General features: G+C 45.7%; 1 protein-coding gene across 1 annotated transcript in view; it reads left to right on the top strand.

Moving 5' to 3' along the window:
* Positions 1–3,226: 3,226 nt before the first annotated feature.
* Positions 3,227–13,021, top strand: part of sema3ga (sema domain, immunoglobulin domain (Ig), short basic domain, secreted, (semaphorin) 3Ga) — a 34,652-nt gene continuing 24,857 nt past the window's right edge. Inside the window, exon 1 of the mRNA XM_063876800.1 lies at positions 3,227–3,393. The gene's annotated coding sequence lies outside the window, so the exon portion shown is untranslated. The remainder of the gene's footprint in view (positions 3,394–13,021) is intronic.

Consider the following 13,021-nt stretch of genomic DNA (forward strand, 5'->3'; position numbering starts at 1 on the left):
TGGATTCCCCCGTGTAAACTACACTCCCCTGGGCTGAGCTGCTGTTGCTACTGTACACAAATCATCTTGTCATGCCGCTTCATGGTCTCATGTTTCACAGGGGAGAATCGGCCGCTCAGACAGACTGAGGAATGAAAAGATAATAGGGCAGCTTATTTTTCACCTGTGTGATTGATGTAAGGCAGGAAGGAAGGGGTATGTTCTCCTGTAGCAGGTACAGTGCTGCCCTCTGAAGCGCGTCTAGAGGGGGTGATGTGAGAGGTGGAGGAAGAGGCCCTGAATACTAACTACCTGTGCAGACGAGGGGGAAAATCTCCCCCAAAAAAAGGGTGAAAGGGAGGGAAAATATATGAATTCTCCGGTAGAGAAACTGAGAAGGACTAAAACTTTGTACATGTGTTACAAGTCCCAAGTGAAGGGACCAGCGGGCAGATTGCTGTTATAACAGAAACGTGCATAATAAGGTGTGTAATGTGCCATGGGGACTGTGGGCATCCCCCATGGTGGCAGTGTTTGTGCCCCACAAATTCCAACAGTGTTCACAGACCCCTGAGACTGGTAGATGGCTGACCCAGGGATTCATATGTCAATGTCTTTGGAGGTCTCCTGTCCCGTACTGGTCGCCTGGCTGGTTCACACAGAGGGGTGGTAGATCTATCATTGTCAATGTCACATCTGGCTGGACCATTCTGATGTTGATTCTCAGTGTCCTGTGTATGGTCACTTCCTGCTGTTTGTTCATACTCATTGTCATTTATCTGTTCAAATTCCTGTTCACTGGATTGGTCCTGCTCCATCAGTACATGTTCCTCTGGTGTGATCCTCAGCTGTCGTATTGCTTCTCCTGTCGGTGTGATCAACCGTGCTTGTTCATGTGAGGGTGGAGAAGTCACACTGTGTCTCTGGGGCACATAGGAGAGCGTGGTATGTGGACTTTGTGACTTAGCTGGCCTGGACACTCTTAACCAGTATTGTGCTCGGGAAACATCATCATCAGACGAATCACTGCTTTGAAATGGTTCTCTCTGTCCATGCTTTTCTGTTTGACTCCCATTCTTCTGTCTTTCTTTGGTTGCTGTTTTGTTCTTGAACTGTTCAGGCATACTCACAGGTAAGTCATTTACCATGTGGAGAAGATTTCTGTGAAGAGTACGTATTTTATTGCCACCTGTCTCGGGACACACTTTGTAAATGGGGCTCTCATTTATCTGTTCTTTAACCACATACACTGTTTGTTCCCAATAGGACCTCAGCTTTCCCGGCCCTCCTCTCTCACTCAGATTACGAACCAGGACTCTGTCACCGGGCTGCAGGACCACTCCCCTCACATGACGGTCATATTGTCTCTTCCGTCGTGCGCTGGACTGCTGGCTGTTCTGAGCTGCTATTCGGTAAGCCTCTTTCATCCTCACAGCCCATTTGTCTGCATACCCCTGTGCTGTTTCCGACTCTTCTTCACTGGATAGGCCAAAGAGCAGATCTACTGGGAGGCAAGGATGGCGCCCAAACATGAGGTAGTGGGGTGAGAAACCTGTGGCCTCATGTCTGGTGCAATTGTATGCATGCACAACCTGTGGTAAGTGTTCCTTCCAGTTACTCTTTTCCTTCTCTTGCAGTGTTCTCAACATCTGGAGTAAAGTTCTATTAAATCTCTCTGCAGGGTTTTGAGGGCAACTGTGCTCCTTTACTCTTTTGTCCCTTCCTCTGTGCCCCATCTGGGTGTCCTTTCACCTGCAGCAACTCATACAATGGCTTAGCAATACGAGAGAGGTCCTGAATATACATTCTATAGTAACTCAGGAACCCAAGTAACTGGCGCACTTCCCCCACTGTAGTAGGTCTTTTCTCCCTCAGTGACATCACAGCCTGTATGTCTTTTGGGTCCACTCTCACACCATCAGCTGAGACTAACCTCCCCACATACCTGACCTCTGACTTAAACAGCTCGCATTTTGTGGGTCGCAGTTTGACACCATGGCGTTGCAGGGCTCTCAGTACTCGACGTACTGCACCAACATGATCACTGAAGGACTTGGAATAACAGAGGATGTCGTCAAGGTAAGGAATACAACATTCATCACGCAAAGTGGCAAGCATCTCCTCCATGCTGCGCTGAAATGCAGCAGGAGCATTGCAGAGACCAAATGGTATTCTTACCCACTCATGTAGACCCCATGGAGATATAAAAGCTGTCATGTGGCGGGATCCCTCAGCAATGTATGCCTTGGTGGTAGGCTTTGCCCTGGTCGAGAATGCTGAACCAACTGTGGCCTCCTAGAGTGTCTAAGAGGTCCTGGATGCGAGGCAGTGGGTGGCGGTCTGGTACTGTTTTCTGGTTCAACAGTCTGTAATCAATGCATAATCTGAGACCACAACCATCTCGCTTCCTGACACAGACTACTGGTGCTGCAAAAGGTGACTTTGATTTAACGACCCAGCCTTTGACAAGCAGGTCTTGGATGTACTGTTTGACCTCTTGGTAGAGTGGTTTGGGAATGGAGGCATAGGATTTTTGGACTGGAATGTCATCTTTGAGATTGATGGTCATTTGGAGGCTGGGGACGTCCCCAATATCACCGAGCAAAAGCCCCTGATTCCTCCAACAACATTTGATTTACCTCTTCCTGTTGTTCATTTGTAAGATGGCCGACGTCCACAGGTGGGTGCCACAGTGATGCAGTGGGTGATGTCTGGTCAGGGCTGGATACTGGTGAAGAGTTAACAGTATTTACCTGGGTGAGTTTTTCATAATTTCTGGGACAGTCTGTCTCTATGACCTTGACAATGAGTTCAATGCTGCCTAGAATAGTTCGGCCTGGCAAGGTCACATCATGGTTGGAGTGATTTGACACTGGCACTTTAATGAAAGGTCTGTCTGTTTTGTGAATTTCCAATAATGCCGCCCCTATACTCAGCCTCTCCAACTATGCACTATCAGGTGTGGGCTCAAACAGCACAAGTGGCTCTGGGGGGTTAATGTTTGCTGGGACCCGGCACTTAATGTAAGCTACATGACCTGCTGAAATGGTGACTTCTTTAAAGCCCACTTTCACTGCAGCATGTTCTTCTTTTGGAACTCTCTGAGTCTGTATGAAATTGACTATGGTCTTTACACTGGCATCTTCAATCCCCATTGCACCATGGACATAAGCTTAGGTCGGCTCTCATTGTTCTTAATGAGTACTTGGATTACATTAAAACCAATTAATGGTCTATCTAATTCCAGGCGACTCACCAAAAAGGGTACACGGATGGATAAGTCTGGGTCATCATTGCCTTGAAGGTTTACCACTACCTCCACCCATCCATCATATGGGACGTCATCTCCCGTGACGGCAGACACACTCAGAGGATCATCCAACAGTTCACTGAGGGGTCGAACATCTTGGTCAGGTAAGTACTTGTTCTTCCAGGCAGGGTCGAGTAGGCTTACATTGGCTCCTGTGTCCAGTAGGACAGTGACAGCGTAGCCAGCCATACTGTATTTCAATAGGGATTTGCGGCCAATGAGTGGAGCTATTAACTTACATGGCTGGGTTGTGTTGTCAATCTTAGCTATGTAGGCTTCACTAGGTTTATCTGGTTTTGCTATTGAGTCTTTGTGGGGTCGGGACATGTGCTCAAGACCGGTCAGGGGTTGTCCCTCTGCCTTGACCGCATCCCGTTTCCCCGACTGCTTTGCTCTCTTCAAGCAGCCAACAGCGCGATGGCCTTCTTCTCCACAGAAAAAGCAGTGACTGCAATTTGGATTGGCCTGTGCGATACAGTTTGGACAGCCATAAGGTTTTTGTGCCTTGTTGATGGTCTGGATTGGTCTGGGTTACAGTAATGAGTGGGGGAGTAGCGTTGTTCTGGTGTTTGAACTTGTGTCACCATCTGTTTCAAGGCCTCCATTGCCTGTGTCAGTGCCTCAACCTGTGCACTTAGTCTCTGTATTGTGTCGTCTCTACTACTCACGGTTGTGCTAACTCGGGCTTCAACCTGTAGTCTCTGGTCAGGATCAGCATGGGCGCTGTGGGCTTGAGTTGCTTTGCGAGTAGAGCTGCGGCCCAACCTGCGCTTTCTTTCACTTTCTTCTGTGGTAGTCTTGATCACTTGTCGTAGTAGAGCCTCATCAGACACCGCAGGGTCAGCAAGAAGTGGTTTGAGCTCTCGTCTGACACCCTCATATTTCTCCCCAATTCCCTGACATATTGTGTTCAGGAAAATGTACTGTATTGTGGATGCATCATATTTGACAGCAGAGGCTGTGTGCTTGGTTGTGAACATTATTCTTTGCTTGAGTCCAATCATTCTATATAAGAGTTGCTGTGGTGTCTCATTTTCATGTTGTTTGGCACACATGAGGTCTTGGAAGAGTTCTGTGCTACTCTTTTCACCGAGGTGTGACTGGAGGAAGCTTTTGAGTTCTGAGACAGTGAGGTCATCTTTATTTGTCAACATATCTCTAAAGTTGCCAGGTTTGATTGCACGGAGCACCCCTCTAATGATCTCACCCTCAGTGTGTTTCTCTTGGAGTCCTTCATCAATTTGTTTGCATATGCTGTTGTATGTCATGTCAGGGGTAGTGTCACTTATTTGGCCCCCATGTAGCCTGAACTCTTTCCGCTGGAGATAGGCGAGATCTTTCAGGGAGACCAATCTCTCTGCAGTATGGTTTGGTATGAGGTTAACATGACTGTGGTGATGTGGCAGGCTGCCACCCTGTGCTGTATTAACAGTCATTGAAGGGTCATCTGTCGTGTGGCTGTTCAATGGGCCAGCTCCCACAGGTGTGGCTGCCAAGCTTGACGACGTGGTGGCACTGACCGTGCATTCATGTAATTTCCTGCCCAGTTCCTCATACATCTGTTGTAGCTGTTCTACCTTTGGCATGGTTGTGTGGGTGTATGGGCTAGGGTGTTGTGGTTGTGTAGTGACATGTGGTGGTGTGGTTTGTGCAATTGAGATAGATGTCTGTGCAACCTCATCTAAAACAACAGGCATTTCAACCAAATGACATTGATGTATCACCTTCAAAACAACATCATTCAATGACAGCAAATGACCTATACCCTCGTCCTCAGACTCAGCTAAGTCTTCAGATTGCATATATGTAAGGATATGGTCTATGCAGTCTTCTTCATCAGTCGGGCTCAACTTGTCTGCTCCCGGCTGGTCTGTTCCTAGTGCCATCGCTACCTCGTAAGCTCCAGGACCAGAAAGTTTGTATAGCTTCTTTTTGATGCTCCAGATCAGCTCCTTGCGTGCTGCAGACATGATGTGTGTTGAAGTGTTGAAGTTCGGCTCCCTTGCCGGTCAAGACCCTCTTCACTGGTCTCCTTTCCTGGACACCAACTGATGACTCCTTACCTGTAGTCACGTCACCCCACTTCTGTGGTCACAGGCTGGGTGGTGCCTCACTCCAGCAACATGTAGCCGTTCTGGTCTCGATGTTCATTTATCACTGGATCAGCAACCGGTACACCTGTGGCAGCGGCGCCGATCCCGGACGAGCCCCCAAGAATCTGTTACAGGTCCCAAGTGAAGGGACCAGCGGGCAGATTGCTGTTATAACAGAAAACGAAGAGCAGCATGTTGCTTTACCATGCAGCCCTCGTAAGAATTTATTGAGAATAAAACACATACAGTATTTATCCTTCTTCTCATTACAAAAATGTTTCAAATGCACATATAGCATGTTTCACGAGGAACATGATGACTTTACTCTGTCATTCCACATATACAAATATCTCGATCAAACAAAACGGGAGTTCACACACACACTATCAGTGCTACACTGAGTAGCGTCCATTAGCTTACTGTCACTAGCACCCATTTAAACCACCATAACACTGTCCCCACACTCTACAGACTATCACCGTTCTTTTTCCCGACATTCTACATACTAATAATCAGGTTTGTGTTTGTTATGCTTGTAACATTTCACTGACCTGTTATAACAGAAAACGAAGGACAGCATGTTGCTTTACCATGGCAGCCCGCGTAAGAATGAGGAGGTTCTTACTCTCCACAGAAAAGAGACGCTTCCCGGCCAATCAACACACTACTACTTTTTTTTGGGGGGGGGGATTCCCTTTTCCCTTTTCCTGAAGTGTGTTGTATAGATTTGTGTGCATGTAAATGGTCTGCAATATTTGCTAGCCTCCAACACATTGTACGTGATAGGCTAAGGGGCGGGACATCCCTAAGCGGTTGACCAGTCACAACAGAGTTGCCCAGCTAACCAATCAGAGCAGACTGGGCTCTGGTTTCAGACAGAGGGTGAAAAAATAATGTGTGTGTGTGTGTGTGTGGGGGGGGGGGGGGTGTGGCCTGTACTGCACCTCTCTGCATGCATGCATATTTGCAGCGTTTCATCACCTCGCTGCACCTCTGTGTGATTGTCTCCCTGTGTCCTAATCAAGATTGAGCGCAGCATCTGAACTGTGCAAAGGGTGTGTGTGTGTGTGTGTGTGTGTGTGTGTGTGTGTGTGTGTGTGTGTGTGTGTGTGTGTGTGTGTGTGTGTGTGTGTGTGTGTGTGTGTGTGTGTGTGTGTGTGTGTGTGTGTGTGTGTGTGTGTGTGTGTGTGTGTGTGTGTGTGTGTGTGTGTGTGTGTGTGTGTGTGTGTGTGTGTGTGTGTGTGTGTGTGTGTGTGTGTGTGAGAGAGATTGAGAGAAATGGATGAGTGCAGCGATAAGCGGCGCTGCCTGACAGACACACACAGCAGATGGATGACTCTTATCTGGAGATCACAGAGAGCACACTCACGCCTCGGCCCGTTACAGAGCCACCATCACACCAGACAGATGAATAGGCCTGCCCCCCCCCCCGCACACACCAATCACACAGCACATACAGTACACACACCTACACCTACACACACACGCAGCCACTTGACAGAGCGAACAGATTGCAGCGTTACCTCCGTGTCTTTGACATTGAAATTCACCTGGAGTCTGGACGCTGTCTCCAGGATGTGAGGACAGGAAGGGTGTGGAGGGAGATAAGGGAAATCGTTTTTATTTTTAATTAAAGCAGCAGAGCGTGTGTGTGTGAGTGTGTGAGTGTGTGTGTGTGTGTGGTGTGTGTGTGTGTGTGTGAGTGTGCATCAGATGCCTGCATGCACACACTGTATACATGTATGTTGGCGAGACACATGCACTCTGTTCTCACTTTTTTTTCTCAGCATCACAGATTTTTCAGAGCACAAACAAAGTCTGTCTCAGAGGTTAAGAGGAGCTGAAAGTCACACACAATACACAATATGTGTATATCAGTATGTAGTGTCTCTACTTTAAAGAGTCCTCTCCTGCTGATGTTCAGGTGTATATCAGTATGTAGAGTCTCTACTTTAAAGAGTCCTCTCCTGCTGATGTTCAGGTGTATATCAGTATGTAGTGTCTCTACTTTAAAGAGTCCTCTCCTGCTGATGTTCAGGTGTATATCAGTATGTAGTGTCTCTACTTTAAAGAGTCCTCTCCTGCTGATGTTCAGGTGTATATCAGTATGTAGTGTCTCTACTTTAAAGAGTCCTCTCCTGCTGATGTTCAGGCATTTCAGTGAATACAGGGATGTTATCCTTTGCAGACCATTGACATACACTAAAACCCATATAATGATAAAACCCCCAAAAGCACAACAGGACCCCTTTATTTGGCTATTTCTAAAAGGTTTTGCATGACAGATTTACCTTTTGAAACACTGCGCTTGTCCCCCTTTTCATGTACAGTATCCCTCCCTCCCTCCCTCACACACACCCCGTGTTTTTTTGAAGGAGCTCGTCTCCAGCAGCTGTTGATTCTCCCAGCTGCATTTTATAGCGAGTGTGAGTGCCAGTCTTGTCTCGGAGGCAGATGGTGGCTGGCTGGCCCGGCGGACACGTGGCACGATGCACACGGCGATCCATCTCTACGATACTCCTGATGCTCTCTGAATAAAAAACCTGCAATCACCTCGCTGAGAGAGCCGGGGCGAGCAGGCTGCGACTGGAATGTGCGCCACGTACGCAGCCTTCATGTCGAAGACGCTGCTCTCCTTTTGATAATCGCTGATGTGTGAAGCTCATGCAGCACCTGTTCCCTTTATGCTGCATGGCCGTGTTTACATTTTTATCTGACTTGTGGGATAATAATTAGACGGGGAGTAAAGCCGTGTGAGAATCGAGTCGCATATTTGATGAGTTTCGAAACAAAACAAAGAGGGTTGCAACTTGACTTGGACTCAAGCACCGAGGACTGTTGATGTCAACTGGATTCGAACCTTCTGACAGGTCCCAAAAAATAAACCTGTTTTCATCCTTTCTGTAGCCAAAATATTTTCATACCACTTACTCTGAAGGTTTTCTTGCAACCCAATCTTCCTCTTTCTATATTTTACTCCTGTTCCTCTTTCATGTCATGGTCAACAACGAGCAATCCCTGCTTTTGTTTTGATAAATCAATGCAGAATGATTGTGATTGATTGCATGCATCGCCTGTATGACTCTCGAACTCTTCTTGTAAACAACTCATAGAGATTGTTTTCTTTTGGTTTCAGGCAGCAGAAAACGTGTAGCATGACATGTTGGATTCTGTCGGTGGTTATATTGTGCAGCCCTGTTTCCCTTGGGCCAAAAGCATGCTATTCAACCTGTGCCATGATTCATTTCTTTCAATCAACTAATGTCAACTCTTTTAAATCCCAGCAAGTCAAAACTGAATTCCCCTGATCCACTTTGTTTGAACCAAGAGCATCCAATCAAGTGTCAGAAAAAGATCCAACGTTACCTATCTGAGCACCATGTGGATGAAATGATGTCATTCTGTTTGTGTACAAAGAATACATTCAAAAGGAATGGCAGTATGCAGAACATGCAGGGATAAATGGGATTAATAGCGCAACACTCTTAAGTTTAAGACTCTGGACTCCCGTCTTGGCTTGAGGATTGAATGCAAAGCACTCCAAACAATAACAACGTTCCCAGCTTCCTTGAGAAGTGTTATGCTTGGAAATAGAACAATAATCCTGGGCAACATTTATTCCCTCCACCCTTTAATTTCCTCGGGGTCACGGTCGACTCTCCGATCGTGCATCAGCAAACACCTCCTTGTAGCAGCATGTTCAAACACTCCTTAATTCATCAATATAGTTGCAGGAAGGCATGTCAGCAGGTCAAATAAGGGGTTGTTTTTCCTCCGGGGGACAATGCTCTGCCCCTTTGGATTGTCATGATTGATGTGTCTGAGGGCCCGGGATCTTTCTGGAGCCTTTGGTTGGGATAAATCACGTCTACCTTCACACCACCTATCCATTAGATCTTCCTGTCAGAGCTTTTTGTGGACCAGATAAACAGACACCGTGTTTCTTTTCTAATCCCGCCACCAGTCTCTCCACGATACTTCATCCGTCACGTTACAGTCAACAGCAGACCTGTTCGGACACCAATTCCTGTTCCCTTTCCTCGTGTACACAGGGCAGAAATACCCTTTCCTCCGGTGAGTGAGGAGCTGTTGCTATCTCTGCAGCAAGTCGAGACAGTGGCAAGAGCACGGTGGTTAGATAAGACCGCAGCATGTGAGAGATTAATCAGGTTAGAGTAATACTTTAACCCACCAAATGATTATTGGTAAATCATTACTCAGCCTGAGTTGACTCTTCATTAAACGTGGTATTCCTTCAAAGCTTACACGGTCATTAAAGAATGAAGAAGTACAGATAAGTCCTGAAGAAAGATTGTTAGACAAGCTAAAATATACAGAAAGATCCTTAAAGAAACTCACACACTGCTGTAATTCAAGTCTAAGTCTACGTCGTATGCTCACTACTCTCCAAACTAATTACTTCTCACTTAAACGTTGCTACAAAACACTTGAAATGCACGCACGCGTTCTGCCTCAGCTCAAGTTTAAGACGTGTATGTTTTGAATGGTAAAGGTTTGAGCAATAATGCATGTTGGGACGACCCAGGTTCTCAATTAGATTCAACAAATACTGACACTTGCTTAGTGCCTTTCTGAGTCTGATATCAACATCCAGAGCCTTTAGCATCTTACACATCAAGCTTTCAACCAGCTTTGAGGTACTGGCGCAATATACATCGCTTGAAAGCCGGCGTTGCATTGGTCAGCTCACTCGTCAGTCACATGATGTTTCTGTCACTGGAGTTAACTGTACTGACCCAGCTGTTATATTTTAGTGTCAGAAGTGTGTGTGTTTGTAATTTGGGAGAATTTGCAAATAAACGTTTTGATCTAGCTAATGCTAACAGCCTCATTCTGCTAACTATCAAGCTAGCTAGTTCGCAGAGCGAGGCTGATGTGCCTTCTTGCTGTGAAGGCCCACTAGCAGTGAGCACGTGTTCACAGAGTACGACATGTGATGTACAAAGGGAAATATCTGAATTGAGACACAGCATAAAACATTTCTGGAATAGCTCCACGGTGAAAAACAGAGAAGCTTTGTTCTGCTAACTAGCTAACAGCCTTGTTGTGCTAGCTAGCTTACATTGTTAGCTTCAATGTTCACCGTAGCAAATCATTACAGACTACTCAATCAAATTCACAGCTTTTGTCACCAGTATTGTGGTACGTTTATTAAACAGTAAAACAACAAAACATGTATAACTTTTATTTGTATAATGCTGTTCACTGGAGCGACTGCTGGTTGCGTCGTCACCGCCACGTAGCTAAGAAGGGACACTTGTTGAGTGTCCAGCATCTGCTTTTTTACCCTTAGGAGTGCACCCATCCGGTACTCATACTGTGTCTTGCCATACTTCACATTGGCTGTACTTAAAATAGCAAATGTAAGAACCGAAGTACGCCACACAGCATTAGATTCCTTCAAGAATTAAAGGTGCCATTGGGTGAGTCACTGGTAAACAAAAGGTCTTTTTTCTGGGTGAGGTTCTCCTTTAAGTGGTGCTTATGAAGCGGTGAGAGCTGGTCTGAGTACCGGTGTCCATGGCCAAAGCTGCGAGCACACGGAAATCTGAACTCTGCACAGAATCGTGACTCATTTCCTCAGCTGGAAACAGAGGGATGGCTCCTGTGTGCCAGGAAACAAAGACTCCCCTCCTTCACACATCTTGTCACACCACTGCCCGTCTGACAGTCACATCTGGCTCGCTCCCAAGTCTAGTGTCTGTGTATGCAATGCACCGTGTTCCTCTGCTGCTTAGTCTCCAAGGGAGCTTAGTCTGAGTCGAGCTAAATATTGTTTCCAATCCTCTCGTAAAGACCAAATGTACTCACAGGAGGCAGGTAAAATTTAAGAGGAGTTTGTTTAAAGTAAATTACATCGTCCAAAAGGTGATTTCCATCCAAATAACATCCCGTCTGGTCCACTACCGAATAGCATATGCTTCAACACTGAATAAATTACCGTAAAGACGATTTCCCTGTCAAGAACTGGCAGATTTCCAGCACTGTAGTTAAATAAAGCTCTTTATTAAAGGCGACTGAAAGCTGCTGTACGGCACTATCACCTGTTTTTAAAGAGGCCTTACTGTACTTTTGTTGGTTTTCCCTTTGCTGTAATGTGTTGCATAGGTTTTGGATGCATGTAAATGGTCTGCAAAGGCTAAAATCCCAAAGTTCCCTCCATTGGACTCCTTTGTTTACTTCCGGAACATAGTGACATCACTATATACCACTAGAGTTTCTATTGGCTAGAGCTCCAACACATTGTACGTGATAGCTTAAGGGGCGGGTCATCTCTTAAGCGGTTGACCAATCACAACAGAGCTAACCAATCAGAGAAGACTGGGCTCTGGTTTCAGACTCAGGGTGAAAAGACAGTATGAGAAAAATAAAGAGCTTTTTGAACATTAGAGCATGGAGACATGTCCCAGGAGAGGCTCTAAATACTGATATGAAGCTGAGAATGAGCAGAACATGTCCTCGTTAAGGGAAATCTGACGGCTCTTAAACTAACTTCTGATAAGGTCACTGCTGACATCATCGATGAATCCAACCTGAAAAATGTGCTATAAAGATTAATTCAAAAGTCAGAACTAAAGCTCTCCTTCCTGCCAGGAACTGCCCTCTTCTGTGACCTTTTCCACACCGACACACCACATTGCCTCGTGTGTTTATTCTACTTTACCGTCCAACAGGACCAGCAGTGAATCCTCCCTCTTGCTTTTGTGTCTCCCGAGCTCCACACTGCGTCACAGCCTCGCCACAAAGCCAAAGCGACGACGAGAGGCGCTCTGAAAGCTGTTTTAATTTCAAGCTCAAGGCTCAGTTAACAGGGTGGGTGTCCTTTACGTCCACCCCCACCCCCCCCCCCCCCCCCCAACTCTCTCGTTGCTTTGTCACTGTTGTCATGAGCTTGAGATCCAGCCAGAGAGGAATCCGAGGAATCTTTCTTTCAACGGACCTGGCTCTCATGTAGGGCTGAGGAGTAACGGTGACATAGTCTAAGCTCCTCTCAAATAATGGACTCCAGCCCCCAGATAAAGAAGCAATTCTTGTAGGATCTGACATGAATCTATTTAGACTTTTGTTCTCTTTTACTTCCTTGTTTTGTTTTAAGTACATTGAATGTTGCGTTGGAAGAGCATGGGATTCTCACTGCCAAAAACAAGGCTGTAGCTGTTGTGCACACGACAAAAAAGCCTTTGAATGTTCAGTCTTTGAATCCTTACAGCGATTCACAACAGTGTGTTTTACAGAAGCAGATAGATAGATACTGATGAAGGTAATCCCACACACCAAGTCAGAGTTGGGTCGAGGAATAGTGTTTGATTCAATGAAAAATCACACAAAATACCAGGTTTACACGTTATTTTGTGTCTCTTTTTTTCTGAAATTTGGCCAGCTATCCTGATTGTATTTATTAAACAACAAGTTCATTTAGTTTTTACATTTTGTCAACAAGTCATTTTGAAGATTCTAAAGAAGAAATTAAGTATTTTTAACAAAAAACCTTTATTTTTGTGAAAGTTTAGCATGAATTCAGGCTACCTTTTGCCATACTATCACCATCACTATTTCAAACACATAAATTATACATAATTTAATCAGCTTTCTTATATATGTATCGAAATCGAGAAAC

Source organism: Eleginops maclovinus, chromosome 1 (assembly GCF_036324505.1).
Source record: "Eleginops maclovinus isolate JMC-PN-2008 ecotype Puerto Natales chromosome 1, JC_Emac_rtc_rv5, whole genome shotgun sequence".
In the NCBI taxonomy this organism is placed as follows: Eukaryota; Metazoa; Chordata; class Actinopteri; order Perciformes; family Eleginopidae; genus Eleginops; species Eleginops maclovinus.